Source organism: Ascaphus truei, chromosome 4 (assembly GCF_040206685.1).
Source record: "Ascaphus truei isolate aAscTru1 chromosome 4, aAscTru1.hap1, whole genome shotgun sequence".
Taxonomy (NCBI): Eukaryota; Metazoa; Chordata; class Amphibia; order Anura; family Ascaphidae; genus Ascaphus; species Ascaphus truei.
In genome coordinates, this window is record NC_134486.1 from 2,964,362 (window position 1) to 2,990,671 (window position 26,310).

General features: G+C 53.5%; 1 long non-coding RNA gene across 1 annotated transcript in view; it reads right to left on the reverse strand.

Moving 5' to 3' along the window:
• The window catches only part of LOC142492514 (uncharacterized), a 36,702-nt gene extending 10,731 nt beyond the window's left edge, over positions 1-25,971 (reverse strand). The window contains exon 1 of the long non-coding RNA XR_012800830.1: positions 25,760-25,971. This is a non-coding gene — a long non-coding RNA (uncharacterized LOC142492514). The remainder of the gene's footprint in view (positions 1-25,759) is intronic.
• Positions 25,972-26,310: the final 339 nt, after the last annotated feature.

The following is a 26,310-nucleotide window of genomic DNA, read 5'->3' on the forward strand; positions in this document are numbered from 1 at the left end:
ATCCTGCACACAGGGTCACTAATACAGAGAGACATCCTGCACACAGGGTCACTAATACAGAGAGACATCCTGCACATAGGGTCACTAATACAGAGAGACATTCCTGCACACAGGGTCACTAATACAGAGACATCCTGCACACAGGGACACTAATACAGAGACATCCTGCACACAGGGTCACTAATACAGAGAGACATCCTGCACACAGGGTCACTAATACAGAGACATCCTGCACACAGGGACACTAATACAGAGAGACATCCTGCACACAGGGTCACTAATACAGAGAGACATCCTGCACACAGGGTCACTAATACAGAGAGACATCCTGCACACAGGGACACTAATACAGAGACATCCTGCATACAGGGACACTAATACAGAGACATCCTGCACACAGGGTCACTAATACAGAGAGACATCCTGCACACAGGGACACTAATACAGAGATACATCCTGCACACAGGGACACTAATACAGAGAGACATCCTGCACACAGGGTCACTAATACAGAGATACATCCTGCACACAGGGTCACTAATACAGAGAGACATCCTGCACACAGGGACACTAATACAGAGAGACATCCTGCACACAGGGTCACTAATACAGAGACACATCCTGCACACAGGGTCACTAATACAGAGAGACTTCCTGCACACAGGGTCACTAATACAGAGAGACATCCTGCACACAGGGTGTAATACAGAGAGACATCCTGCACACAGGGACACTAATACAGAGAGACATCCTGCACACAGGGACACTAATACAGAGAGACATCCTGCACACAGGGTCACTAATACAGAGAGACTTCCTGCACACAGGGTCACTAATACAGAGAGACATCCTGCACACAGGGTGTAATACAGAGAGACATCCTGCACACAGGGACACTAATACAGAGAGACATCCTGCACACAGGGTCACTAATACAGAGACATCCTGCACACAGGGTCACTAATACAGAGACATCCTGCACACAGGGTCACTAATACAGAGACATCCTGCACACAGGGTCACTAATACAGAGAGACATCCTGCACACAGGGTCACTAATACAGAGAGACATCCTGCACACAGGGTGTAATACAGAGAGACATCCTGCACACAGGGACACTAATACAGAGAGACATCCTGCACACAGGGTGTAATACAGAGAGACATCCTGCACACAGGGACACTAATACAGAGAGACATCCTGCACACATGGACACTAATACAGAGAGACATCCTGCACACAGGGTCACTAATACAGAGACATCCTGCACACAGGGTCACTAATACAGAGACATCCTGCACACAGGGTCACTAATACAGAGAGACATCCTGCACACAGGGTCACTAATACAGAGAGACATCCTGCACACAGGGTCACTAATACAGAGACATCCTGCACACAGGGTCACTAATACAGAGATACATCCTGCACACAGGGACACTAATACAGAGAGACTTCCTGCACACAGGGTGTATTACAGAGAGACATCCTGCACACAGGGACACTAATACAGAGACACATCCTGCACACAGGGTCACTAATACAGAGAGACATCCTGCACACAGGGTGTATTACAGAGAGACATCCTGCACACAGGGACACTAATACAGAGATACATCCTGCACACAGGGACACTAATACAGAGAGACTTCCTGCACACAGGGTCACTAATACAGAGAGACATCCTGCACACAGGGACACTAATACAGAGATACATCCTGCACACAGGGTCACTAATACAGAGAGACATCCTGCACACAGGGTCACTAATACAGAGAGACATCCTGCACACAGGGTCACTAATACAGAGAGACATCCCGCACACAGGGACACTAATACAGAGAGACATCCCGCACACAGGGACACTAATACAGAGAGACATCCTGCACACAGGGTCACTAATACAGAGACACATCCTGCACACGGGGTCACTAATACAGAGAGACATCCTGCACACAGGGTCACTAATACAGAGAGACATCCTGCACACAGGGTCACTAATACAGAGACACATCCTGCACACAGGGTCACTAATACAGAGACACATCCTGCACACAGGGTCACTAATACAGAGAGACATCCTGCACACAGGGACTAATACAGAGACATCCTGCACACAGGGACACTAATACAGAGACATCCTGCACACAGGGACTAATACAGAGACATCCTGCACACAGGGTCACTAATACAGAGACATCCTGCACACAGGGTCACTAATACAGAGACATCCTGCACACAGGGTCACTAATACAGAGACACATCCTGCACACAGGGTCACCAATACAGAGAGACATCCTGCACACAGGGTCACTAATACAGAGATACATCCTGCACACAGGGTCACCAATACAGAGAGACATCCTGCACACAGGGTCACTAATACAGAGACATCCTGCACACAGGGACACTAATACAGAGACATCCTGCACACAGGGACACTAATACAGAGACATCCTGCACACAGGGTCACTAATACAGAGACACATCCTGCACACAGGGTCACTAATACAGAGAGACATCCTGCACACAGGGTCACTAATACAGAGACATCCTGCACACAGGGTCACTAATACAGAGAGACATCCTGCACACAGGGGGTCACTAATACAGAGACATCCTGCACACAGGGACACTAATACAGAGAGACATCCTGCACACAGGGTCACTAATACAGAGAGACATCCTGCACACAGGGACACTAATACAGAGAGACATCCTGCACACAGGGTCACTAATACAGAGATACATCCTGCACACAGGGTCACTAATACAGAGAGACATCCTGCACACAGGGACACTAATACAGAGATACATCCTGCACACAGGGTCACTAATACAGAGAGACATCCTGCACACAGGGTCACTAATACAGAGAGACATCCTGCACACAGGGTCACTAATACAGAGAGACATCCTGCACACAGGGTCACTAATACAGAGACATCCTGCACACAGGGTCACTAATACAGAGAGACATCCTGCACACAGGGTGTAATACAGAGAGACATCCTGCACACAGGGTCGCAATACAGAGAGTTATCCTGCACACAGGGTCACTAATACAGAGACATCCTGCACACAGGGTCACTAATACAGAGACATCCTGCACACAGGGACACTAATACAGAGAGACATCCTGCACACAGGGTCACTAATACAGAGACATCCTGCACACAGGGTCACTAATACAGAGAGACATCCTGCACACAGGGTGTAATACAGAGAGACATCCTGCACACAGGGACACTAATACAGAGAGACATCCTGCACACAGGGACACTAATACAGAGAGACATCCTGCACACAGGGTCACTAATACAGAGAGACGTCCTGCACACAGGGTCACTAATACAGAGAGACATCCTGCACACAGGGTCACTAATACAGAGAGACATCCTGCACACAGGGTCACTAATACAGAGAGACATCCTGCACACAGGGTCACTAATACAGAGATACATCCTGCACACAGGGTCACTAATACAGAGAGACATCCTGCACACAGGGTCACTAATACAGAGACATCCTGCACACAGGGTCACTAATACAGAGAGACATCCTGCACACAGGGTCACTAATACAGAGAGACATCCTGCACACAGGGTCACTAATACAGAGACATCCTGCACACAGGGTCACTAATACAGAGAGACATCCTGCACACAGGGTCACTAATACAGAGAGACATCCTGCACACAGGGTCACTAATACAGAGACATCCTGCACACAGGGACACTAATACAGAGACACATCCTGCACACAGGGTCACTAATACAGGGAGACGTCCTGCACACAGGGTCACTAATACAGAGATACATCCTGCACACAGTGTCACTAATACAGAGAGACATCCTGCACACAGGGTCACTAATACAGAGACATCCTGCACACAGGGTCACTAATACAGAGAGACATCCTGCACACAGGGTCACTAATACAGAGAGACATCCTGCACACAGGGACACTAATACAGAGAGACATCCTGCACACAGGGTCACTAATACAGAGACATCCTGCACACAGGGTCACTAATACAGAGACATCCTGTACACAGGGTGTATTACAGAGAGACATCCTGCACACAGGGTCACTAATACAGAGATACATCCTGCACACAGGGTCACTAATACAGAGAGACATCCTGCACACAGGGTCACTAATACAGAGACATCCTGCACACAGGTACTAATACAGAGACATCCTGCACACAGGGTCACTAATACAGAGACACATCCTGCACACAGGGTCACTAATACAGAGAGACATCCTGCACACAGGGTCACTAATACAGAGACACATCCTGCACACAGGGTGTATTACAGAGAGACATCCTGCACACAGGGACACTAATACAGAGATACATCCTGCACACAGGGTCACTAATACAGAGAGACATCCTGCACACAGGGTCACTAATACAGAGAGACATCCTGCACACAGGGTCACTAATACAGAGACACATCCTGCACACAGGGTCACTAATACAGAGATACATCCTGCACACAGGCACACTAATACAGAGACACATCCTGCACACAGGGTCACTAATACAGAGAGACATCCTGCACACATATGTAATGGCGGCCGGCGCTGATTCGGGGCGATATGTAATGGTGGCTGGCGCTGATTCGGGGCGATATGTAATGGCGACTGGCGCTGATTCGGGGCTGTGACAGGGTGAATGAACGTCCCCAGCTATATGCCTGGCAGACGTATGTGTAGGTATGCAGTGCAGCAGTGACGAGGTTAAATTTCTGCTGGGAAGCTCCTGACAATTAGAGTGCTCCCAGCTGCATAATCAGGGTGTTTTAAAACCCCCAGGCTGTACACACATACAGGCTGCACACACATACAGGCTGCACACACATACAGGCTGCACACACATACAGGCTGCACACACATACAGGCTGCACACACATACAGGCTGCACACACATACAGGCTGTACACACATGCAGGCTGTACACACATACAGGCTGTACACACATACAGGCTGTACACACATGCAGGCTGCACACACATACAGGCTGTACACACATACAGGCTGCACACACATACAGGCTGCACACACATACAGGCTGTACACACATACAGGCTGCACACACATACAGGCTGCACACACATACAGGCTGCACACACATACAGGCTGCACACACATACAGGCTGTACACACATACAGGCTGTACACACATACAGGCTGCACACACATACAGGCTGCACACACATGCAGGCTGCACACACATGCAGGCTGCACACACATGCAGGCTGCACACACATGCAGGCTGCACACACATGCAGGCTGCACACACATGCAGGCTGCACACACATGCAGGCTGCACACACATACAGGCTGCACACACATACAGGCTGCACACACATACAGGCTGCACACACATACAGGCTGCACAGGCTGTACACACATACAGGCTGTACACACATACAGGCTGCACACACATACAGGCTGTACACACATACAGGCTGCACACACATACAGGCTGTACACACATACAGGCTGCACACACATACAGGCTGTACACACATACAGGCTGCACACACATACAGGCTGTACACACATACAGGCTGCACACACATACAGGCTGTACACACATGAGAGCTAGCTGGTCAAGAGATAGGACAGAAATGCTGAAGTAAGATTACTGCTATACGGTCTGTTTTCAAAGTATATGTTTGATGAACTGTCTGTGTCTTGCATGCTGAAGAGAAGCTGTTTTGTTTTTGTGTGCTGTATTTTTTTTAAGGCTCAATAAATAAGCCTTATCAAGGGAATCCGCGTGTGTGGTTGCATGTACCCTGCAACATATGGTGTCAAGTGCCGGGATTTTGAGAGGCCCCTGCAGTTGAAGGGCCAAACACACACACAAAAAAATTAGAAAAATGGAAGAATTTTTAAAAGAGTTTCTGTGCGAGCAGACCAGACAGCAGGGACAGTTACTGCAGGAGCAGACCAGACAGCAGGGACAGTTAATGCAGGAGCAGACCAGACAGCAGGGACAGTTACTGCAGGAGCAGACCAGACAGCAGGGACAGTTAATGCAGGAGCAGACCAGACAGCAGGGACAGTTACTGCAGGAGCAGACCAGACAGCAGGGACAGTTAATGCAGGAGCAGACCAGACAGCAGGGACAGTTACTGCAGGAGCAGACCAGACAGCGGGGACAGTTAATGCAGGAGCAGACCAAACAGCAGGGACTGTTAATGCAGGAGCAGACCAGACAGTTACTGCAGGAGCAGACCAGACAGCAGGGACAGTTAATGCAGGAGCAGACAAGACAGCAGGGACAGTTAATGCAGGAGCAGACCAGACAGCAGGGACAGTTAATGCAGGAGCAGATCAGACAGCAGGGACAGTTAATGCAGGAGCAGACCAGACAGCAGGGACAGTTAATGCAGGAGCAGACCAGACAGCAGGGACAGTTAATGCAGGAGCAGACCAGACAGCAGGGACAGTTAATGCAGGAGCAGATCAGACAGCGGGGACAGTTAATGCAGGAGCAGATCAGACAGCAGGGACAGTTAATGCAGGAGCAGACCAGACAGCAGGGACAGTTAATGCAGGAGCAGACCAGACAGCAGGGACAGTTAATGCAGGAGCAGACCAGACAGCAGGGACAGTTAATGCAGGAGCAGATCAGACAGCAGGGACAGTTAATGCAGGAGCAGACCAGACAGCAGGGACAGTTAATGCAGGAGCAGACCAGACAGCAGGGACAGTTAATGCAGGAACAGATCAGACAGCAGAGACTGTTAATGCAGGAGCAGACCAGACAGCAGGGACTGTTAATGCTGGAGCAGACCAAACAGCAGGGACTGTTAATGCTGGAGCAGACCAGACAGCAGGGACAGTTAATGCAGGAGCAGATCAGACAGCGGGGACAGTTAATGCTGGAGCAGACCAGACAGCAGGGACAGTTAATGCAGGAGCAGACCAGACAGCGGGGACAGTTAATGCAGGAGCAGACCAGACAGCAGGGACTGTTAATGCTGGAGCAGACCAGACAGCGGGGACAGTTAATGCAGGAGCAGACCAGACAGCAGAGACAGTTAATGCAGGAGCAGACCAGACAGCAGAGACTGTTAATGCTGGAGCAGACCAGACAGCAGAGACTGTTAATGCAGGAGCAGATTAGACAGCAGGGACTGTTAATGCAGGATCAGACCAGACAGCAGGGACAGTTAATGCAGGAGCAGACCAGACAGCAGGGACAGTTAATGCAGGAGCAGATCAGACAGCAGGGACAGTTAATGCAGGAGCAGATCAGACAGCGGGGACAGTTAATGCAGGAGCAGACCAGACAGCAGAGACAGTTAATGCAGGAGCAGACCAGACAGCAGAGACTGTTAATGCTGGAGCAGACCAGACAGCAGAGACTGTTAATGCAGGAGCAGATTAGACAGCAGGGACTGTTAATGCAGGATCAGACCAGACAGCAGGGACAGTTAATGCAGGAGCAGACCAGACAGCAGGGACAGTTAATGCTGGAGCAGACCAGACAGCAGGGACAGTTAATGCAGGAGCAGACCAGACAGCAGGGACAGTTAATGCTGGAGCAGACCAGACAGCAGAGACTGTTAATGCAGGAGCAGACCAGACAGCAGAGACTGTTAATGCAGGAGCAGACCAGACAGCAGGGACAGTTAATGCTGGAGCAGACCAGACAGCAGGGACAGTTAATGCAGGAGCAGACCAGACAGCAGGGACTGTTAATGCAGGAGCAGACCAGACAGCAGAGACTGTTAATGCAGGAGCAGACCAGACAGCAGGGGGTGTTAATGCAGGAGCAGACCAGACAGCAGGGACAGTTAATGCTGGAGCAGACCAGACAGCAGAGACTGTTAATGCAGGAGCAGACCAGACAGCAGGGACAGTTAATGCTGGAGCAGACCAGACAGCAGGGACAGTTAATGCAGGAGCAGATCAGACAGCGGGGACAGTTAATGCAGGAGCAGATCAGACAGCAGGGACAGTTAATGCAGGAGCAGATCAGACAGCAGGGACAGTTAATGCTGGAGCAGACCAGACAGCAGGGACAGTTAATGCAGGAGCAGATCAGACAGCGGGGACAGTTAATGCAGGAGCAGACCACACAGCAGGGACAGTTAATGCAGGAGCAGACCAGACAGCAGGGACAGTTAATGCAGGAGCAGACCAGACAGCGGGGACAGTTAATGCAGGAGCAGACCAGACAGCAGGGACAGTTAATGCAGGAGCAGACCAGACAGCAGGGACAGTTAATGCAGGAGCAGACCAGACAGCGGGGACAGTTAATGCAGGAGCAGACCAGACAGCGGGGACAGTTAATGCAGGAGCAGACCAGACAGCAGGGACTGTTAATGCAGGAGCAGACCAGACAGCAGAGACTGTTAATGCAGGAGCAGATTAGACAGCAGGGACTGTTAATGCAGGATCAGACCAGACAGCAGGGACAGTTAATGCAGGAGCAGACCAGACAGCAGGGACAGTTAATGCAGGAGCAGATCAGACAGCAGGGACAGTTAATGCAGGAGCAGATCAGACAGCGGGGACAGTTAATGCAGGAGCAGACCAGACAGCAGAGACAGTTAATGCAGGAGCAGACCAGACAGCAGAGACTGTTAATGCTGGAGCAGACCAGACAGCAGAGACTGTTAATGCAGGAGCAGATTAGACAGCAGGGACTGTTAATGCAGGATCAGACCAGACAGCAGGGACAGTTAATGCAGGAGCAGACCAGACAGCAGGGACAGTTAATGCTGGAGCAGACCAGACAGCAGGGACAGTTAATGCAGGAGCAGACCAGACAGCAGGGACAGTTAATGCTGGAGCAGACCAGACAGCAGAGACTGTTAATGCAGGAGCAGACCAGACAGCAGAGACTGTTAATGCAGGAGCAGACCAGACAGCAGGGACAGTTAATGCTGGAGCAGACCAGACAGCAGGGACAGTTAATGCAGGAGCAGACCAGACAGCAGGGACTGTTAATGCAGGAGCAGACCAGACAGCAGAGACTGTTAATGCAGGAGCAGACCAGACAGCAGGGGGTGTTAATGCAGGAGCAGACCAGACAGCAGGGACAGTTAATGCTGGAGCAGACCAGACAGCAGAGACTGTTAATGCAGGAGCAGACCAGACAGCAGGGACAGTTAATGCTGGAGCAGACCAGACAGCAGGGACAGTTAATGCAGGAGCAGATCAGACAGCGGGGACAGTTAATGCAGGAGCAGATCAGACAGCAGGGACAGTTAATGCAGGAGCAGATCAGACAGCAGGGACAGTTAATGCTGGAGCAGACCAGACAGCAGGGACAGTTAATGCAGGAGCAGATCAGACAGCGGGGACAGTTAATGCAGGAGCAGACCACACAGCAGGGACAGTTAATGCAGGAGCAGACCAGACAGCAGGGACAGTTAATGCAGGAGCAGACCAGACAGCGGGGACAGTTAATGCAGGAGCAGACCAGACAGCAGGGACAGTTAATGCAGGAGCAGACCAGACAGCAGGGACAGTTAATGCAGGAGCAGACCAGACAGCGGGGACAGTTAATGCAGGAGCAGACCAGACAGCGGGGACAGTTAATGCAGGAGCAGACCAGACAGCGGGGACAGTTAATGCAGGAGCAGACCAGACAGCAGGGACTGTTAATGCAGGAGCAGACCAGACAGCAGGGACAGTTAATGCAGGAGCAGACCAGACAGCAGGGACTGTTAATGCTGGAGCAGACCAGACAGCAGAGACTGTTAATGCAGGAGCAGACCAGACAGCAGGGACAGCTAATGCAGGAGCAGACCAGACAGCAGGGACAGTTAATGCAGGAGCAGACCAAACAGCAGGGACAGTTAATGCAGGAGCAGACCAGACAGCAGGGACTGTTAATGCAGGAGCAGACCAGACAGCAGGGACAGTTAATGCAGGAGCAGACCAGACAGCAGAGACTGTTAATGCTGGAGCAGACCAGACAGCAGAGACTGTTAATGCAGGAGCAGATCAGACAGCAGGGACTGTTAATGCAGGATCAGACCAGACAGCAGGGACAGTTAATGCTGGAGCAGACCAGACAGCAGGGACAGTTAATGCAGGAGCAGACCAGACAGCAGGGACAGTTAATGCTGGAGCAGACCAGACAGCAGAGACTGTTAATGCAGGAGCAGACCAGACAGCAGAGACTGTTAATGCAGGAGCAGACCAGACAGCAGGGACTGTTAATGCAGGAGCAGACCCAGCTACAGGCAGAAAGAGATAAAAGACTATTGCAGCAGCAAACCCAGCTCCTAACCCAGCAGCAGGCAGCACAGGATGAGCGGATGGCCAAGCTGCTGACCCAATTCCAGGGGTCTGCCAGTCCAGAACTTGCAAACAAACCCCCGGTACTCCTGAGGAAAATGGCTTCGAACGAGGATCCAGAGGCTTTTCTACTGACATTTGAAAGAGTCGCCGAAGCCCAGGGCTGGGCTGCAGATCGCTGGGCAACTGCTTTGGCCCCGCTCCTCATAGGAGAAGCCAAGGCCTCATATCAGGGCCTCCTAGCAGATCAGGCAATGGACTACCGACAAGTGAAAGCCGCCATACTGGATCGCTTAGGTCTGACCCCAGAGATCTACCGGCAGCAGTTCCGGAACATGAAGTACACCGCTAAGATGAGACCCCGGGTCCTCGCTCAGCGGTTATTGGACTTGTGTACTCGCTGGATACAACCCGAGGAGCGCACTAAGGAGGCAATTCTTGAGCAAGTTGTTTTGGAACAATTCCTGCAGATAATACCCCCTTCCGCACGCTCTTGGGTAAAACGCCATGCTGCTGAAACCCTAGCTTTGGCGGTTCGACTCGTTGAGAACTTCCTTGGGGCCGAGGATCAGGCGAGTGTCTGGGAGGGGACGGATCCAACCCCACCGGCACTTGCGGACGCCCAAAGAAGGAGACCGGAGCAACAGGTAAACTACGGACCGTCCATACGCCAATGCCAAGCTCCACGGAAGGAGCAGTCCTTACAACAATGGAGAGGTCTAAATGCCGGTCACTGCCGAGAACCTCCTCCACTTTCTGATGTTAACTCGTCGCCACATGAGAGGAACTTCGGCGGACGTCGCACACAGGACCCATCGGAAGCCTGGTCTCCAGTATCAGGCCCAGCTGAGCGATATCCGCGTCACCCTCCGGCGAGGGAACCCTCTCCATGTTCTGCCTGCGGAGAACAAGGCCACCGGCATGTGGACTGTCCACAGTTGGATTGTTCCTTCAGAAGGACCGTTGCCTCGGCCTTCACCGGAGAAAATTACAAGCGCTGGCTACTTCCAGTCCAGGTTGGGGGTAAAACCATCCAGGCCCTTTGTCACGATGACACCAACTTTTATCAACACATTTATATTTCTGTGTACTTGATTGAACAGAACAAGTTGCAAAATAAATTGTGATTTATTTCCTTAATAGACAAACACACGACATCTGCAGAATACACTTAAAACAACACTCACTGGAATAAGGAAATGAAAGAAATTGTCCTTGGAACGGTAGAAATTGTCCTTTGCTTGCCAGTGCAAGAAATGCAGCGTTGGTTTTAAAAGTCCTGTGGTTATGTGGTTGTTAACCCCTTCACTCCTGGACTGGTTGCTGCTGTACTGGAACAAAGTCTTGCATCTTTACATCATGGATTAAAATTCAGGAACCACACTGGGAAATACCTGGGAGGCCACAGTTATAGACTGCCCAAAGCTATCTTTAACATGTGGATCCAATCCCCTCGTGGGAACAAAAAAACCCACGAATAGTCAAGTGACCCACAGTTCATAAGACCGGTCAAAAGGGCTGTCCGGTGGGCAGGGCACATGGGTCAGGTTGACGCCCATGCCACTTAGCATACCTGGGCTACACCCATTTCTTGAGGCCACTGTGGCTGGTCTCTTGACTTAAAGGTGTCAGTAGCCTGACATCTGCTGTGCATCAGTATGCCAGTATTGTATACATTATGGCCCTCTGGGTCTTGTCATAATTGACACTCTTTTAGACAGGGGGACTCTAAATCTGTGGGAGCCTTTTGAGGCTCCATCATAAAAATAATTACAACCCTTTGAGGCTTGGTCAATAAAATACCGAAGCTCATTCTAATAGCCAGACGTCACAAGTGATGGCTGGGGATGGCCACAAGGCCACAAGGCCACAAGGCCACAAGGCCACAAGGAGGGGGATATGGGCCCTGGAGATTTACCAGACCTATACCTCCCTGATTTTCGCCAGAGGCAAAGGGAAGACCCAGTCCTTGCTAGACAGTATGATAAAGTAAAAGTAAAAATTGATGAGCAGATATTGAATGAACAGGGGGTGATAGTATTCCCCCATTTTGAATTATCAAATGATATCCTGTACAGGGTGAATAGGCAGACACAAACAGGGGAGGTCACCAGACAGATATTGGTTCCCAAGGCGTTTGTTAAATCTGTGTTCACTCTAGCCCATTCTGTCCCTTGGGGTGGTCATCTTGGTAAGGATAAAACATTGGACCGTATTTCATCCCAATTCTATTGGCCAGGGATGCATAGTGATATTGCTAAGCTATGTGCAGCATGTCCGGAGTGCCAGCTAACTAGTCCAAAAGGACAAAAACCAGCCCCTTTGGTTCCTCTACCCTTGGTGTCAGTTACCTTTGAGAGGATTGGGGTAGACTTGGTAGGACCTCTAGAACCTTCTGTGAAAGGACACAGGTTTATTCTTGTAATAGTTGATTATGCAACAAGATATCCTGAGGCGTTCCCCCTGAGAACAGCAATGGCGAAGCAAGTAGCCAACAAGTTGTTGGAACTGTTCTCACGGGTTGGACTTCCCCAGGTTATGTTGACAGACCAAGGTACAAATTTTATGGCAAAACTGATGCAGGATGTCTTAAAATTACTAGAGGTCAAGTCTGTCGGACATCGGTCTACCATCCACAGACTGACGGATTGGTGGAAAGATTTAACCGAACTCTAAAACGGATGCTGAGGAAATTTGTAGATTCAGAGAAGAGAGCCTGGGATGAACTTCTCCCTTTTCTGCTGTTTGTAGTGCAGGAAGTTCCCCAGGCCTCCATGGGATTCTCTCCATTTGAACTGCTGTATGGGTGCCAACCCTTTGGTATCCTAGACCTCCTAAAGGAGCCCTGGGAGGAACAGCGGTCCCCTTCTAAGAATACCCTGCAATATGTACTAGACCTTAGGAAGCGCCTAGATGTGGTCAGCCATTTTGCTAGGGAGAATCTTAGATCAGCCCAGGACAGCCAGGAGAGACATTACAATCAAAATGCTCGTATGAGAGTGTTTCACCCAGGAGATCAGGTGATGTTGTTGTTACCCAGTTGTGAGAGCAAACTCCTAGCCAAATGGCAGGGCCAATTCGAAGTACTCTGCCGCACGGGTGATGTGGATTACGAGATCGCTCAACCAGGGTCCAGGAAGGGTAAACAAATTTACCATGTGAACTTGCTGAAACCCTGGAAGGTGCAGCGGTCTCTATTCATCCACCCAGTGGAGGAGGAAACGAACCTGGGTCCTCAGCCCCCACGGGAGAACATCGTGGATGACGATAAAATTCCAATGGGTAGACAATTGTCCTCTGAACAAAAAGGGGACTTGTTAGAAATAGTTACAAAATTCAATGATGTTTTTTTCTGATTTACCAGGGCAAACTAATTTAGTTTCCCATGTGATAGAGACAGCACCTGGGGTAAAAGTACGTTCTCATCCTTACAGGTTGCCTGAAAGCGGTAAGGCCCTGGTAGAGAAGGAGGTACAAGAAATGTTACATTTAGGCTTGATTGAGGAATCATGCAGTGAGTGGTGTAGTCCACTAATTATGGTCCCTAAACCCGATGGGAAGGTAAGATTTTGTGTGGACCTCCGAAAGGTCAATGCGGTATCCAAGTTTGACGCCTATCCGATGCCAAGGGTGGACGAGTTAATTGACGCCCTTGGTAACGCGGAATATATATCCACGCTGGACTTAACAAAAGGATACTGGCAAATACCTTTAGAGGAGAAGTCCAAGTGCAAACCAGCCTTTGCCACTCCCATGGGTTTATACCAGTTTGTGACAATGCCATTTGGACTGCATGGAGCCCCAGCCACATTTCAGAGGCTCATGGATAAAGTACTGGGACCTCATAGGGCTTATGCCGCGGCCTACCTAGATGACATTGTCATTTATAGTAAACACTGGCGGGCCCATCTAAATAGGCTGAAAGCGGCCCTCAAGTCGCTAAGAGAGGCAGGGCTCACAGCCAACCCTAAGAAATGTGCCTTAGGTAAGGCGGAAACCAAGTACCTGGGGTATGCAGTGGGTGGTGGAAAAGTAAGGCCACTAGCCGATAAGGTAGCTGCCCTGAAAGAAGTTCCGACCACCCAAACAAAAACGCAGGTACACTCCCTGTAGGGTTTAGCAGGGTACTATCGGAGGTTCATCCCTAACTACTCGGAAGTTGCAGCCCCACTAACAGACCTCACCAAAAAATGTGCCCCTACACAAGTGGTATGGTCAAGGGAGTGCCAGAGAGCCTTTGAGGAGGTAAAAAGATGTCTATCAGAGGGTCCCATCCTTAGAAGCCCAGACTTCGATAAGCCTTTTATTGTACAAACCGATGCCTCAGAGATAGGGCTAGGGGCAGTGCTCTCGCAACAGTTTGAGGGAGTGGAACATCCGATCCTTTTTCTGATTAGGAAATTGTTCTCAAGGGAAAAAAACTACTCAGTAATTGAGAAGGAGTGTATCGCAGGAAAGTGGGCAATCGAGGCCTTGAGGCACTACCTGGCGGGAGTCCATTTTACATTGGTAACAGACCATGCTCCATTAAAATGGTTAAATACTATGAAAGACTCCAATACTCGGTTGACCAGGTGGTATATGGCCCTCCAACCCTTCTCATTTGAGATTCAGCACAGGCCTGGAAAAGAAAATGCCAATGCTGATTTCTTTTCTAGAGAAGGGGTGGATGGTCGGGCTTCAGCCGTGCGTTGCCCCAGCCACACATTAACAGGGGTGGAATGTGACAGGGTGAATGAACGTCACCAGCTATATGCCTGGCAGACATATGTGTAGGTATGCAGTGCAGCAGTGACGAGGTTATTTTGTTTTTGTGTGCTGTATTTTTTTAAGGCTCAATAAATAAGCCTTATCAAGAGAAACCGCGTGTGTGTTTGCATGTACCCTGCAACAGGGACGATATGTAATGGCGACTGGTGCTGATTCGGGGCGATATGTAATGGCTGCTGGCGCTGATTCGGGGCGATATGTAATGGCGGCTGGTGCTGAGTTTGGGCGAAATATAATGGTGGCTGGCGCTTATCGGGGCGATATGTAATGGAGACAGGCGCTGATTTGGGCTATATGTTATGACGGCTTGCGCTGATTCGGGGCGATATGTAATGGGGGCTGGTGCTGATTCAGGGCGATATGTAATGGCGGTTGGCGTTAATTCGTGGCAATATGTAATGGCGACGCACTGATTTGGGGCGATATGTAATGGTGGCTGGCGCTGATACAGGGTGATTATGTAATGGCGACTAGCGCTGATTCGGCGCGATATGTAATGGCGACTGGTGCTGATTCGGGGCGATATATAATGGCGACCGGCGCTGATTCGGGGCAATATATAATGGCGACCGGCGCTGATTCGGGGTGATATGTATAGGCGGCTGGTGCTTATTGGGGCGATATGTAATGGCAGCTGGTGCTAATTCGGGGCGATATGTAATGGCGGCTGACGCTGATTCGTAGCGATATGTAATGGCGGCTGACGCTGATTCAGGGCAATATGTAATGGTGGCTGGCGCTGATACGGGGCGATTATGAAATGGCGACTGGCGCTGATTCGGGGTGATATGTAATGGCGCCTGCCGCTGATTCGGGGCGATATGTAATGGCGGCTGGTGCTGAGTTTGGGCGATATATAATGGTGGCTGGCGCTTATCGGGGCGATATGTAATGGAGACAGGCGCTGATTTGGGCGATATGTTATGACGGCTTGCGCTGATTCGGGGCGATATGTAATGGGGGCTGGTGCTGGTTCAGGGCGATATGTAATGGCGGTTGGCGTTAATTCGTGGCAATATGTAATGGCGACGCACTGATTCGGGGCGATATGTAATGGTGGCTGGCGCTGATACAGGGTGATTATGTAATGGCGACTAGCGCTGATTCGGCGCGATATGTAATGGCGACTGGTGCTGATTCGGGGCGATATATAATGGCGACCGGCGCTGATTCGGGGCAATATATAATGGCGACCGGCGCTGATTCGGGGTGATATGTATAGGCGGCTGGTGCTTATTGGGGCGATATGTAATGGCAGCTGGTGCTAATTCGGGGCGATATGTAATGGCGGCTGACACTGATTCGTAGCGATTTGTAATGGCGGCTGACGCTGATTCAGGGCAATATGTAATGGTGGCTGGCGCTGATACGGGGCGATTATGAAATGGCGACTGGCGCTGATTCGGGGTGATATGTAATGGCGACTGGTGCTGATTCGGGGCGATATATAATGGCGACCGGCGCTGATTCGGGGTGATATTTAATGGTGGCTGGTGCTTATTGGGGTGATATGTAATGGCAGCTGGTGCTAATTCGGGGCGATATGTAATGGCGGCTGACGCTGATTCAGTGCGATATGTAATGGTGGCTGGCGCTGATTCAGGGCGATATGTAATGGTGGCTGGCGCTTATCGGGGCGATATGTAATGGCGACTGGCACTGATTCGGGGCGATATGTAGTGGCGGCTGGCGCTGATTCGGGGCGATATGTTATGGCGGCTGGCGCTGATTCGGGGCGATATGTAATGGCGGCTGGTGCTGATTCAGGGCGATATGTAATGGCGGCTGGCGCTGATTCGGGGCGATATCGCGGAACGCACTTTGACGTCTCTCTGGCAATGTCTTTTTTGGATAATCTGCGGCCTTTTCCCGGGTTTGATGCAGAACCAACAACGGATCATTAATCCGAGTCTCCTGCCGGAAAACTAGTTCCCACCCGCAGGAGACGAGAGAATCGCCGCGTCTCCCGGTGTCGTTCTGCCATTAATGTGCGGGGATTACTGGGAGAATGGGAGTTTTTAGCTCTTGTTTTGCAGCTGCAAGAATTTGTGGAGCAGCAAAGCGAGACTGACTGACAAAGCGACAATTTAGCAATGTGACCAGATCACTAGATCCAGTAGTGGGATTCAGTCGGTTCGCACCGGTTTGTGCGAACCTGTACCTAAATTTTCCTCAGTTCGCAGAACCGGTGCGAGAAGGGAGAGAGCAGAGCTTCTGCTAAGGGGCTGGGCAGCTTGATCCATCCTGATTGGCTGCTGCTGTGTAATGCAGCCAATCAGGAGGAGGGGGCAGGATCCTGGGGATGGGGCCAAAGAGCTGCGAAAAAGCGTGCAGCAGAGAGAGATGAGCCTGTGTCTTGCGTGTCTCCTGTCTGTCTGTGTGCTGTGTGTCTCCTGCCTGTGTGCTGTATGCTGTGTGTCTCCTGGCTGTGTGCTGTGTGTCTCCTGCCTGTCTGTGTGCTGCGTGTCTCCTGCCTGTGTCTCCTGCCTGTGTGCTGTGTCTCCTGTCTGTGTCTCCTGCCAGTCTGTGTGCTGTGTGTCTCCTGCCTGTCTGTGTGCTGCGTGTCTCCTGCCTGTCTGTGTGCTGTGTGTCTCCTGCCTGTGTCTCCTGCCTGTGTGCTGTGTCTCCTGTCTGTGTCTCCTGCCAGTCTGTGTGCTGTGTGTCTCCTGCCTGTGTCTCCTGCCAGTCTGTGTGCTGTGTCTCCTGCCTGTGTCTACCGCCTGTCTGTGTGCTGTGTGTCTCCTGCCTGTGTCTCCTGCCTGTGTGCTTCCTGCCTGCCTGTGTGCTGTGTCTCCTGCCTGTCTGTGTGCTGTGTGTCTCCTGCCTGTGTCTCCTGCCTGTGTGCTGTGTGCTTCCTGCCTGCCTGTGTGCTGTGTCTCCTGCCTGTGTCTCCTGCCTGTCTGTGTGCTGTGTGTCTCCTGCCTGTGTCTCCTGCCTGTGTGCTGTGTGCTTCCTGCCTGCTGTGTGCTGTGTCTCCTGCCTGTGTCTCCTGCCTGTCTGTGTGCTGTGTGTCTCCTGCCTGTGTCTCCTGCCTGTGTGCTGTGTGCTTCCTGCCTGCCTGTGTGCTGTGTCTCCTGCCTGTGTCTCCTGTCTGTCTGTGTGCTGTGTGTCTCCTGCCTGTGTCTCCTGCCTGTGTGCTGTGTGCTTCCTGCCTGCCTGTGTGCTGTGTCTCCTGCCTGTGTCTCCTGTCTGTCTGTGTGCTGTGTGTCTCCTGCCTGTGTCTCCTGCCTGTGTGCTGTGTGCTTCCTGCCTGTCTGTGTGCTGTGTGTCTCCTGCCTGTCTGTGTGCTGTGTGTCTCCTGCCTGTCTGTGTGCTGTGTGTCTCCTGTCTGTCTGTGTGCTGTGTGTCTCCTGCCTGTGTCTCCTGCCTGTGTGCTGTGTGCTTCCTGCCTGCCTGTGTGCTGTGTCTCCTGCCTGTCTCCTGCCTGTGTGCTGTGTGTCTCCTGCCCTGTGTGCTGTGTGTCTCCTGCCTGTGTGCTGTGTGCTGTGTGCTGTGTGTCTCCTGCCTGTGTGCTGTGTGCTGTGTGTCTCCAGCCTGTGTGCTGTGTGTCTCCTGCCTGTCTGTGTGCTGTGTGTCTCCTGCCTGTCTGTGTGCTGTGTGTCTCCTGTCTGTCTGTGTGCTGTGTGTCTCCTGCCTGTGTCTGTGTGCTGTGTGTCTCCTGCCTGTGTGCTGTGTGCTGTGTGCTGTGTGTCTCCTGCCTGTGTGCTGTGTGCTGTGTGTCTCCAGCCTGTGTGCTGTGTGTCTCCTGCCTGTCTGTGTGCTGTGTGTCTCCTGCCTGTCTGTGTGCTGTGTGTCTCCTGTCTGTCTGTGTGCTGTGTGTCCTCCTGCCTGTGTCTGTGTGCTGTGTGTCTCCTGCCTGTGTGCTGTGTGCTGTGTCTCCTGCCTGTGTGCTGTGTGCTGTGTGTCTCCTGCCTGTCTGTGTTCTGTGTGCTGTGTGCTGTGTGTCTCCTGCCTGTCTGTGTGCTGTGTGTCTCCTGCCTGTGTCTGTGTGTTGTGTGTCTCCTGCCTGTCTGTTTGCTGTGTGCTGTCTCCTGTCTGTGTGCTGTGTGTCTCCTGCCTGTGTGCTGTGTGCTGTGTGTCTCCTGCCTGTCTGTGTGCTGTGTGTCTCCTGCCTGTCTGTGTGCTATGTGTCTCCTGCCTGTGTGCTGTGTGCTTCCTGCCTGCCTGTGTGCTGTGTGCTGTGTGTCTCCTGCCTGTCTGTGTGCTGTGTGTCTCCTGTCTGTCTGTGTGCTGTGTGTCTCCTGCCTGTGTCTGTGTGCTGTGTGTCTCCTGCCTGTGTGCTGTGTGCTGTGTGTCTCCCTGCCTGTCTGTGTGCTGTGTGTCCTCCTGCCTGTGTGCTGTGTGCTGTGTGCTGTGTGCCTCCCTGCTGTGCTGTGTGCTGTGTGCCTCCTGCCTGTCTGTGTGCTGTGTGTCTCCTGCCTGTCTGTGTGCTGTGTGTCTCCTGCCTGTCTGTGTGATGTGTGTCTCCTGCCTGTCTGTGTGTTGTGTGTCTCCTGCCTGTCTGTGTGCTGTGTGTCTCCTGCCTGTCTGTGTGCTGTGTGTCTCCTGCCTGTCTGTGTGCTGTGTGTCTCCTGCCTGTCTGTGTGCTGTGTGTCTCCTGCCTGTGTGCTGTGTGCCGTGTGTCTCCTGCCTGCCTGTGTGCTGTGTGTCTCCTGCCTGTTTGTGTGCTGTGTGTCTCCTGCCTGTCTGTGTGCTGTGTGTCTCCTGCCTGTCTGTGTGCTGTGTTTCTCCTGCCTGTCTGTGTGCTGTGTGTCTCCTGCCTGTCTGTGTGCTGTGTGTCTCCTGCCTGTGTGCTGTGTGTCTCCTGCCTGTCTGTGTGCTGTGTGTCTCCTGCCTGTGTGCTGTGTGCTGTGTGCTGTGTGTCTCCTGCCTGCCTGTGTGCTGTGTGTCTCCTGCCTGCCTGTGTGCTGTGTGCCTCCTGCCTGTCTGTGTGCTGTGTCTCCTGCCTGCCTGTGTGCTGTGTGTCTCCTGCCTGCCTGTGTGCTGTGTGTCTCCTGCCTGCCTGTGTGCTGTGTGCCTCTTGCCTGTCTGTGTGCTGTGTGCCTCCTGCCTGTGTGCTGTGTGTCTCCTGCATGTGTGATGTGTGCTGTGTGTCTCCTGCCTGTCTGTGTGCTGTGTGCTGTGTCTCCTGCCTGCCTGTGTGCTGTGTGCCTCCTGCCGGTCTGTGTGCTGTGTCTCCTGCCTGCCTGTGTGCTGTGTGTCTCCTGCCTGTCTGTGTGCTGTGTGTCTCCTGCCTGTGTGCTGTGTGTCTCCTGCCTGCCTGTGTGCTGTGTGCCTCCTGCCTGTCTGTGTGCTGTGTGTCTCCTGCCTGTCTGTGTGCTGTGTGTCTCCTGCCTGTCTGTGTGCTGTGTGCCTCCTGCCTGTCTGTGTGCTGTGTGTCTCCTGCCTGTGTGCTGTGTGCTGTGTCTCCTGCCTGTGTGCTGTGTGCTGTGTGCTGTGTGCTGTGTGCTGTGTGTCTCCTGCCTGTGTGCTGTGTGTCTCCTGCCTGTGTGCTGTGTGCTGTGTGTCTCCTGCCTGTCTGTGTGCTGTGTGTCTCCTGTCTGTGTGCTGTGTCTCCTGCCTGCCTGTGTGCTGTGTGTCTCCTGCCTGTCTGTGTGCTGTGTCTCCTGCCTGCCTGTGTGCTGTGTGCCTCCTGCTGTCTGTGTGCTGTGTCGCCTGCCTGCCTGTGTGCTGTGTGTCTCCTGCCTGTCTGTGTGCTGTGTGCCTCCTGCCTGTCTGTGTGCTGTGTCTCCTGCCTGTCTGTGTGCTGTGTGCTTCCTGCCTGTGTGTCTCGTGCCTGTCTGTGTGCTGTGTCTCCTGCCTGTCTGTGTGCTGTGTGTTTCCTGCCTGTCTGTGTGCTGTGTGCTGTGTGTCTCCTGCCTGTCTGTGTGCTTTGTGTCTCCTGCCTGTCTGTGTGCTGTGTGTCTCCTGCCTGTCTGTGTGCTGTGTCTCCTGCCTGTCTGTGTGCTGTGTGTCTCCTGCCTGTCTGTGTGCTTTGTCTCCTGCCTGTCTGTGTGCTGTGTGTCTCCTGCCTGTCTGTGTGCTGTGTCTCCTGCCTGTCTGTGTGCTGTGTGTCTCCTGCCTGTCTGTGTGCTTTGTCTCCTGCCTGTCTGTGTGCTGTGTGCTGTGTGTTTCCTGCCTGTCTGTGTGCTTTGTGTCTCCTGCCTGTCTCTGTGCTGTGTGTCTCCTGCCTGTCTGTGTGCTGTGTGTCTCCTGCCTGTCTGTGTGCTGTGTGTCTCCTGCCTGTGTGCTGTGTGCTGTGTGCTGTGTGTCTCCTGCCTGTGTGCTGTGTGTCTCCTGCCTGTCTGTGTGCTGTGTGCCTCCTGCCTGTCTGTGTGCTGTGTCTCCTGCCTGCCTGTGTGCTGTGTCTCCTGCCTGCCTGTGTGCTGTGTGCCTCTTGCCTGTCTGTGTGCTGTGTGCCTCCTGCCTGTGTGCTGTGTGTCTCCTGCATGTGTGCTGTGTGCTGTGTGTCTCCTGCCTGTCTGTGTGCTGTGTGCTGTGTCTCCTGCCTGCCTGTGTGCTGTGTGCCTCCTGCCGGTCTGTGTGCTGTGTCTCCTGCCTGCCTGTGTGCTGTGTGCCTCCTGCCTGTCTGTGTGCTGTGTGTCTCCTGCCTGTCTGTGTGCTGTGTGTCTCCTGCCTGTCTGTGTGCTGTGTGCCTCCTGCCTGTCTGTGTGCTGTGTGTCTCCTGCCTGTGTGCTGTGTGCTGTGTCTCCTGCCTGTGTGCTGTGTGCTGTGTGCTGTGTGCTGTGTGTCTCCTGCCTGTGTGCTGTGTGTCTCCTGCCTGTGTGCTGTGTGCTGTGTGTCTCCTGCCTGTCTGTGTGCTGTGTGTCTCCTGTCTGTGTGCTGTGTCTCCTGCCTGCCTGTGTGCTGTGTGTCTCCTGCCTGTCTGTGTGCTGTGTCTCCTGCCTGCCTGTGTGCTGTGTGCCTCCTGCTGTCTGTGTGCTGTGTCGCCTGCCTGCCTGTGTGCTGTGTGTCTCCTGCCTGTCTGTGTGCTGTGTGCCTCCTGCCTGTCTGTGTGCTGTGTCTCCTGCCTGTCTGTGTGCTGTGTGCTTCCTGCCTGTGTGTCTCGTGCCTGTCTGTGTGCTGTGTCTCCTGCCTGTCTGTGTGCTGTGTGTTTCCTGCCTGTCTGTGTGCTGTGTGCTGTGTGTCTCCTGCCTGTCTGTGTGCTTTGTGTCTCCTGCCTGTCTGTGTGCTGTGTGTCTCCTGCCTGTCTGTGTGCTGTGTGTCTCCTGCCTGTCTGTGTGCTGTGTCTCCTGCCTGTCTGTGTGCTGTGTGTCTCCTGCCTGTCTGTGTGCTTTGTCTCCTGCCTGTCTGTGTGCTGTGTGCTGTGTGTCTCCTGCCTGTCTGTGTGCTTTGTGTCTCCTGCCTGTCTCTGTGCTGTGTGTCTCCTGCCTGTCTGTGTGCTGTGTGTCTCCTGCCTGTCTGTGTGCTGTGTCTCCTGCCTGTCTGTGTGCTGTGTGTCTCCTGCCTGTCTGTGTGCTTTGTCTCCTGCCTGTCTGTGTGCTGTGTGTCTCCTGCCTGTCTGTGTGCTTTGTCTCCTGCCTGTCTGTGTGCTGTGTGCTGTGTGTCTCCTGCCTGTCTGTGTGCTTTGTGTCTCCTGCCTGTCTCTGTGCTGTGTGTCTCCTGCCTGTCTGTGTGCTGTGTTTCCTGCCTGTCTGTGTGCGGTGTGTCTCCTGCCTGTGTGCTTTGTGCTTTGTGTCTCCTGCCTGTCTGTGTGCTGTGTGCCTCCTGCCTGTCTGTGTGCTGTGTGTCTCCTGCCTGTCTGTGTGCTGTGTGTCTCCTGCCTGTGTGTCTCCTGCCTGTCTGTGTGCTGTGTGTCTCCTGCCTGTCTGTGTGCTGTGTGTCTCCTGCCTGTCTGTGTCTCCTGCCTGTCTGTGTGCTGTGTGTCTCCTGCCTGTCTGTGTGCTGTGTGTCTCCTGCCTGTGTGTCTCCTGCCTGTCTGTGTGCTGTGTGTCTCCTGCCTGTCTGTGTGCTGTGTGTCTCCTGCCTGTCTGTGTGATGTGTGTCTCCTGCCTGTCTGTGTGCTGTGTGTCTCCTGCCTGTCTGTGTGCTGTGTGTCTCCTGCCTGTCTGTGTGCTGTGTGTCTCCTGCCTGTCTGTGTGCTGTGTGTCTCCTGCCTGTCTGTGTGCTGTGTGTCTCCTGCCTGTCTGTGTGCTGTGTGTCTCCTGCCTGTCTGTGTGCTGTGTGTCTCCTGCCTGTGTGTCTCCTGCCTGTCTGTGTGCTGTGTGTCTCCTGCCTGTCTGTGTGCTGTGTGTCTCCTGCCTGTGTGCTGTGTGTCTCCTGCCTGTGTGCTGTGTGCTGTGTGTCTCCTGCCTGTGTGCTGTGTGCTGTGCCACTTATTTGCAGTGGCTCCCCATAGTCTCTCTGCTCCCTCCCCCCCCTGGTCTCTCTGCTCCCCCCCCCCCTGGTCTCTCTGCTCTCCCCCCCCCCCCACTATCTCTCACCCCTGTGAGATGTGAGGGGGGTCAGGGAGAGATGTGAGGGGGGCTGGGAGAGATGTGAGGGGGGGCTGGGGGAGATGTGAGGGGGGGCTGGGGGAGATGTGAGAGGGGCTGGGGGAGATGTGAGGGGGACTGGGAGAGATGTGAGGGGGGCTGGGAGAGATGTGAGGGGGGCTGGGAGAGATGTGAGGGGGGCTGGGGGAGATGTGAGGGGGGCTGGGTGAGATGTGAGGGGGCTGGGAGAGATGTGAGGGGGCTGGGAGAGATGTGAGGGGGGCTGGGAGAGATGTGAGGGGGCTGGGAGAGATGTGAGGAAGCTGGGAGAGATGTGAGGGGGGCTGGGAGAGATGTGAGGGGGGGCTGGGAGAGATGTGAGGGGGCTGGGAGAGATGTGAGGGGGGGCTGGGAGAGATGTGAGGGGGGCTGGGGGAGATGTGAGGGGGCTGGGAGAGATGTGAGGGGGCTGGGAGAGATGTGAGGGGGCTGGGAGAGATGTGAGGAGGGGCTGTGGGAGATGTGAGGGGGGCTGGGAGAGATGTGAGGGGGGGCTGGGGGAGATGTGAGGGGGGGCTGGGGGAGATGTGAGGGGGGCTGGGGGAGATGTGAGGGGGCTGGGAGAGATGTGAGGGGGGCTGTGTTCTGTGTGTGTACTGTCTGTGTTTGTGAGGGGGTCAGGGAGAGATGTGAGGAGGGGCTGTGGGAGATGTGAGGGGGGCTGGGAGAGATGTGAGGGGGGCTGGGAGAGATGTGAGGGGGTCTGGGAGAGATGTGAGGGGGCTGGGAGAGATGTGAGGGGGGCTGGGTGAGATGTGAGGGGGCTGGGAGAGATGTGAGGGGGCTGGGAGAGATGTGAGGGGGGCTGGGAGAGATGTGAGGGGGGGCTGGGAGAGATGTGAGGGGGCTGGGAGAGATGTGAGGGGGGGCTGGGAGAGATGTGAGGGGGGCTGGGGGAGATGTGAGGGGGCTGGGAGAGATGTGAGGGGGGCTGGGAGAGATGTGAGGGGGCTGGGAGAGATGTGAGAGGGGCTGGGTGAGATGTGAGGGGGCTGGGAGAGATGTGAGGGGGCTGGGAGAGATGTGAGGGGGGCTGGGAGAGATGTGAGTGGGGCTGGGAGAGATGTGAGGGGGCTGGGAGAGATGTGAGGGGGGCTGGGAGAGATGTGAGGGGGGCTGGGAGAGATGTGAGGGGGGCTGGGGGAGATGTGAGGGGGCTGGGAGAGATGTGAGGGGGGCTGGGAGAGATGTGAGGGGGTCTGGGAGAGATGTGAGGGGGCTGGGAGAGATGTGAGGGGGGCTGGGAGAGATGTGAGGGGGGCTGGGGGAGATATTAGGGGGGCTGGGGGAGATGTGAGGGGGCTGGGAGAGATGTGAGGGGGGCTGTGTTCTGGGTGTGTACTGTCTGTGTTTGTGTCCTGTGCAGTTTGCCTGCATGTGTAGTTTGCATGTGCCCATTTTTATTTACACTGGTTGCAGGTTGCACTTATTTGCACTGGTTCCCCCTGGTCTCTCTAACACCCCCGCACCCCCTGGTGTCTCTTCCCCCCTGGTCTCTCTCTCCCTCCCTCCCTGGTCTCTCTCTTTCTCGATTCCCCCATCTCTCTCTCCCTCCCTCCCTGGTCTCTCTCTCCCTCCGTCCCTGGTCTCTCTCTCTCTCCCCCCGTCTCTCTCTCCCATCTCTCTCCCCCCCATCTCTCTCTCCCCCCATCTCTCTCCCCCCCAAATCTCCCCCCACCTCTCTTCCCCCCCCCACCACCTCTTCCCCCCCACCTCTCTTCCCCCCCACCTCTCTTCCCCCCCTCTACCTCTTCCCCCCCCTCTACCTCGCTCCCCCTCCCTACCTCCTCTTCCCCCCCCCACCACCTCTCTTCCCTCCCTCTTCTTTTCCCCCACCTCTTCTCCCCCCCACCTCTTCTTCCCCCCCACCTCTTCTACCCCCCCACCTCTTCTACCCCCCCACCTCTTCTACCCCCACCTCTTCTTTCCCACCCCCACCTCTCTTCCCCCCACCTCTTCTTCCCCCCCCACCTCTTCTACCCCCCCCACCTCTTCTACCCCCACCTCTTCTTTCCCATCCCGCACCTCTTCTTTCCCACCCCCCACTTCTTCTTTCCCACCCCCACCTCTTCTTCCCCCCCCCCCACCTCTTCTTCCCCCCCCCCCACCTCTTCTCCCCCCCCACCTCTTCTTCCCTCCCACCTCTTCTTCCCTCCCACAAGGAAGGATAGAGCCAGAAGTCCCAGCATAGGAGAGGTGTTATGTACATGTATACCTGGGCAGGATCACTTACCCTCACAGCTGGGTACCCAGGAGGATACAGCACAGAGAACAAGCAGCAGCAGGAAGAGGATTCTCATGGCTGGTCCGAGGCTCAGGAGATGCAGGGACACAGGCTCTGGGCTTTGTGTGTAGCTGTGATAAGCTGTGTGTCCCTCACAGGGTATTTATCCCACACATGGGACTCTCAGCATGTGATACTTCCCTAATGCTGGCAGAGGGACACGCCCCATGTTTGCGTTCTTTGTGCTAATATGTTTAATATATATTCAGAAATAAGGAGAAAAAAGTTTGGTAGTTCCGTGGTTCACAGCATCGTTTACAGCCAACGCATGGATATAAAAAACTTTATTGACAACTAGTAACGAACATCAGCACAACCACTCTGACGCGTTTCGTCCAGGCTTGGACTTTTTCTCCGTGTGACGTCACTTCCGGTTGGAGCGCGCTGACACCAGTAGCAGCGTGGACGCAAGCTGCCAGAGGATTCTCCCTGTGCCAACGGGAACGGCTTTCGTGAGTGCAGACGGGCTCATCACCTCCACGCGGTACACAAGGGAGTCA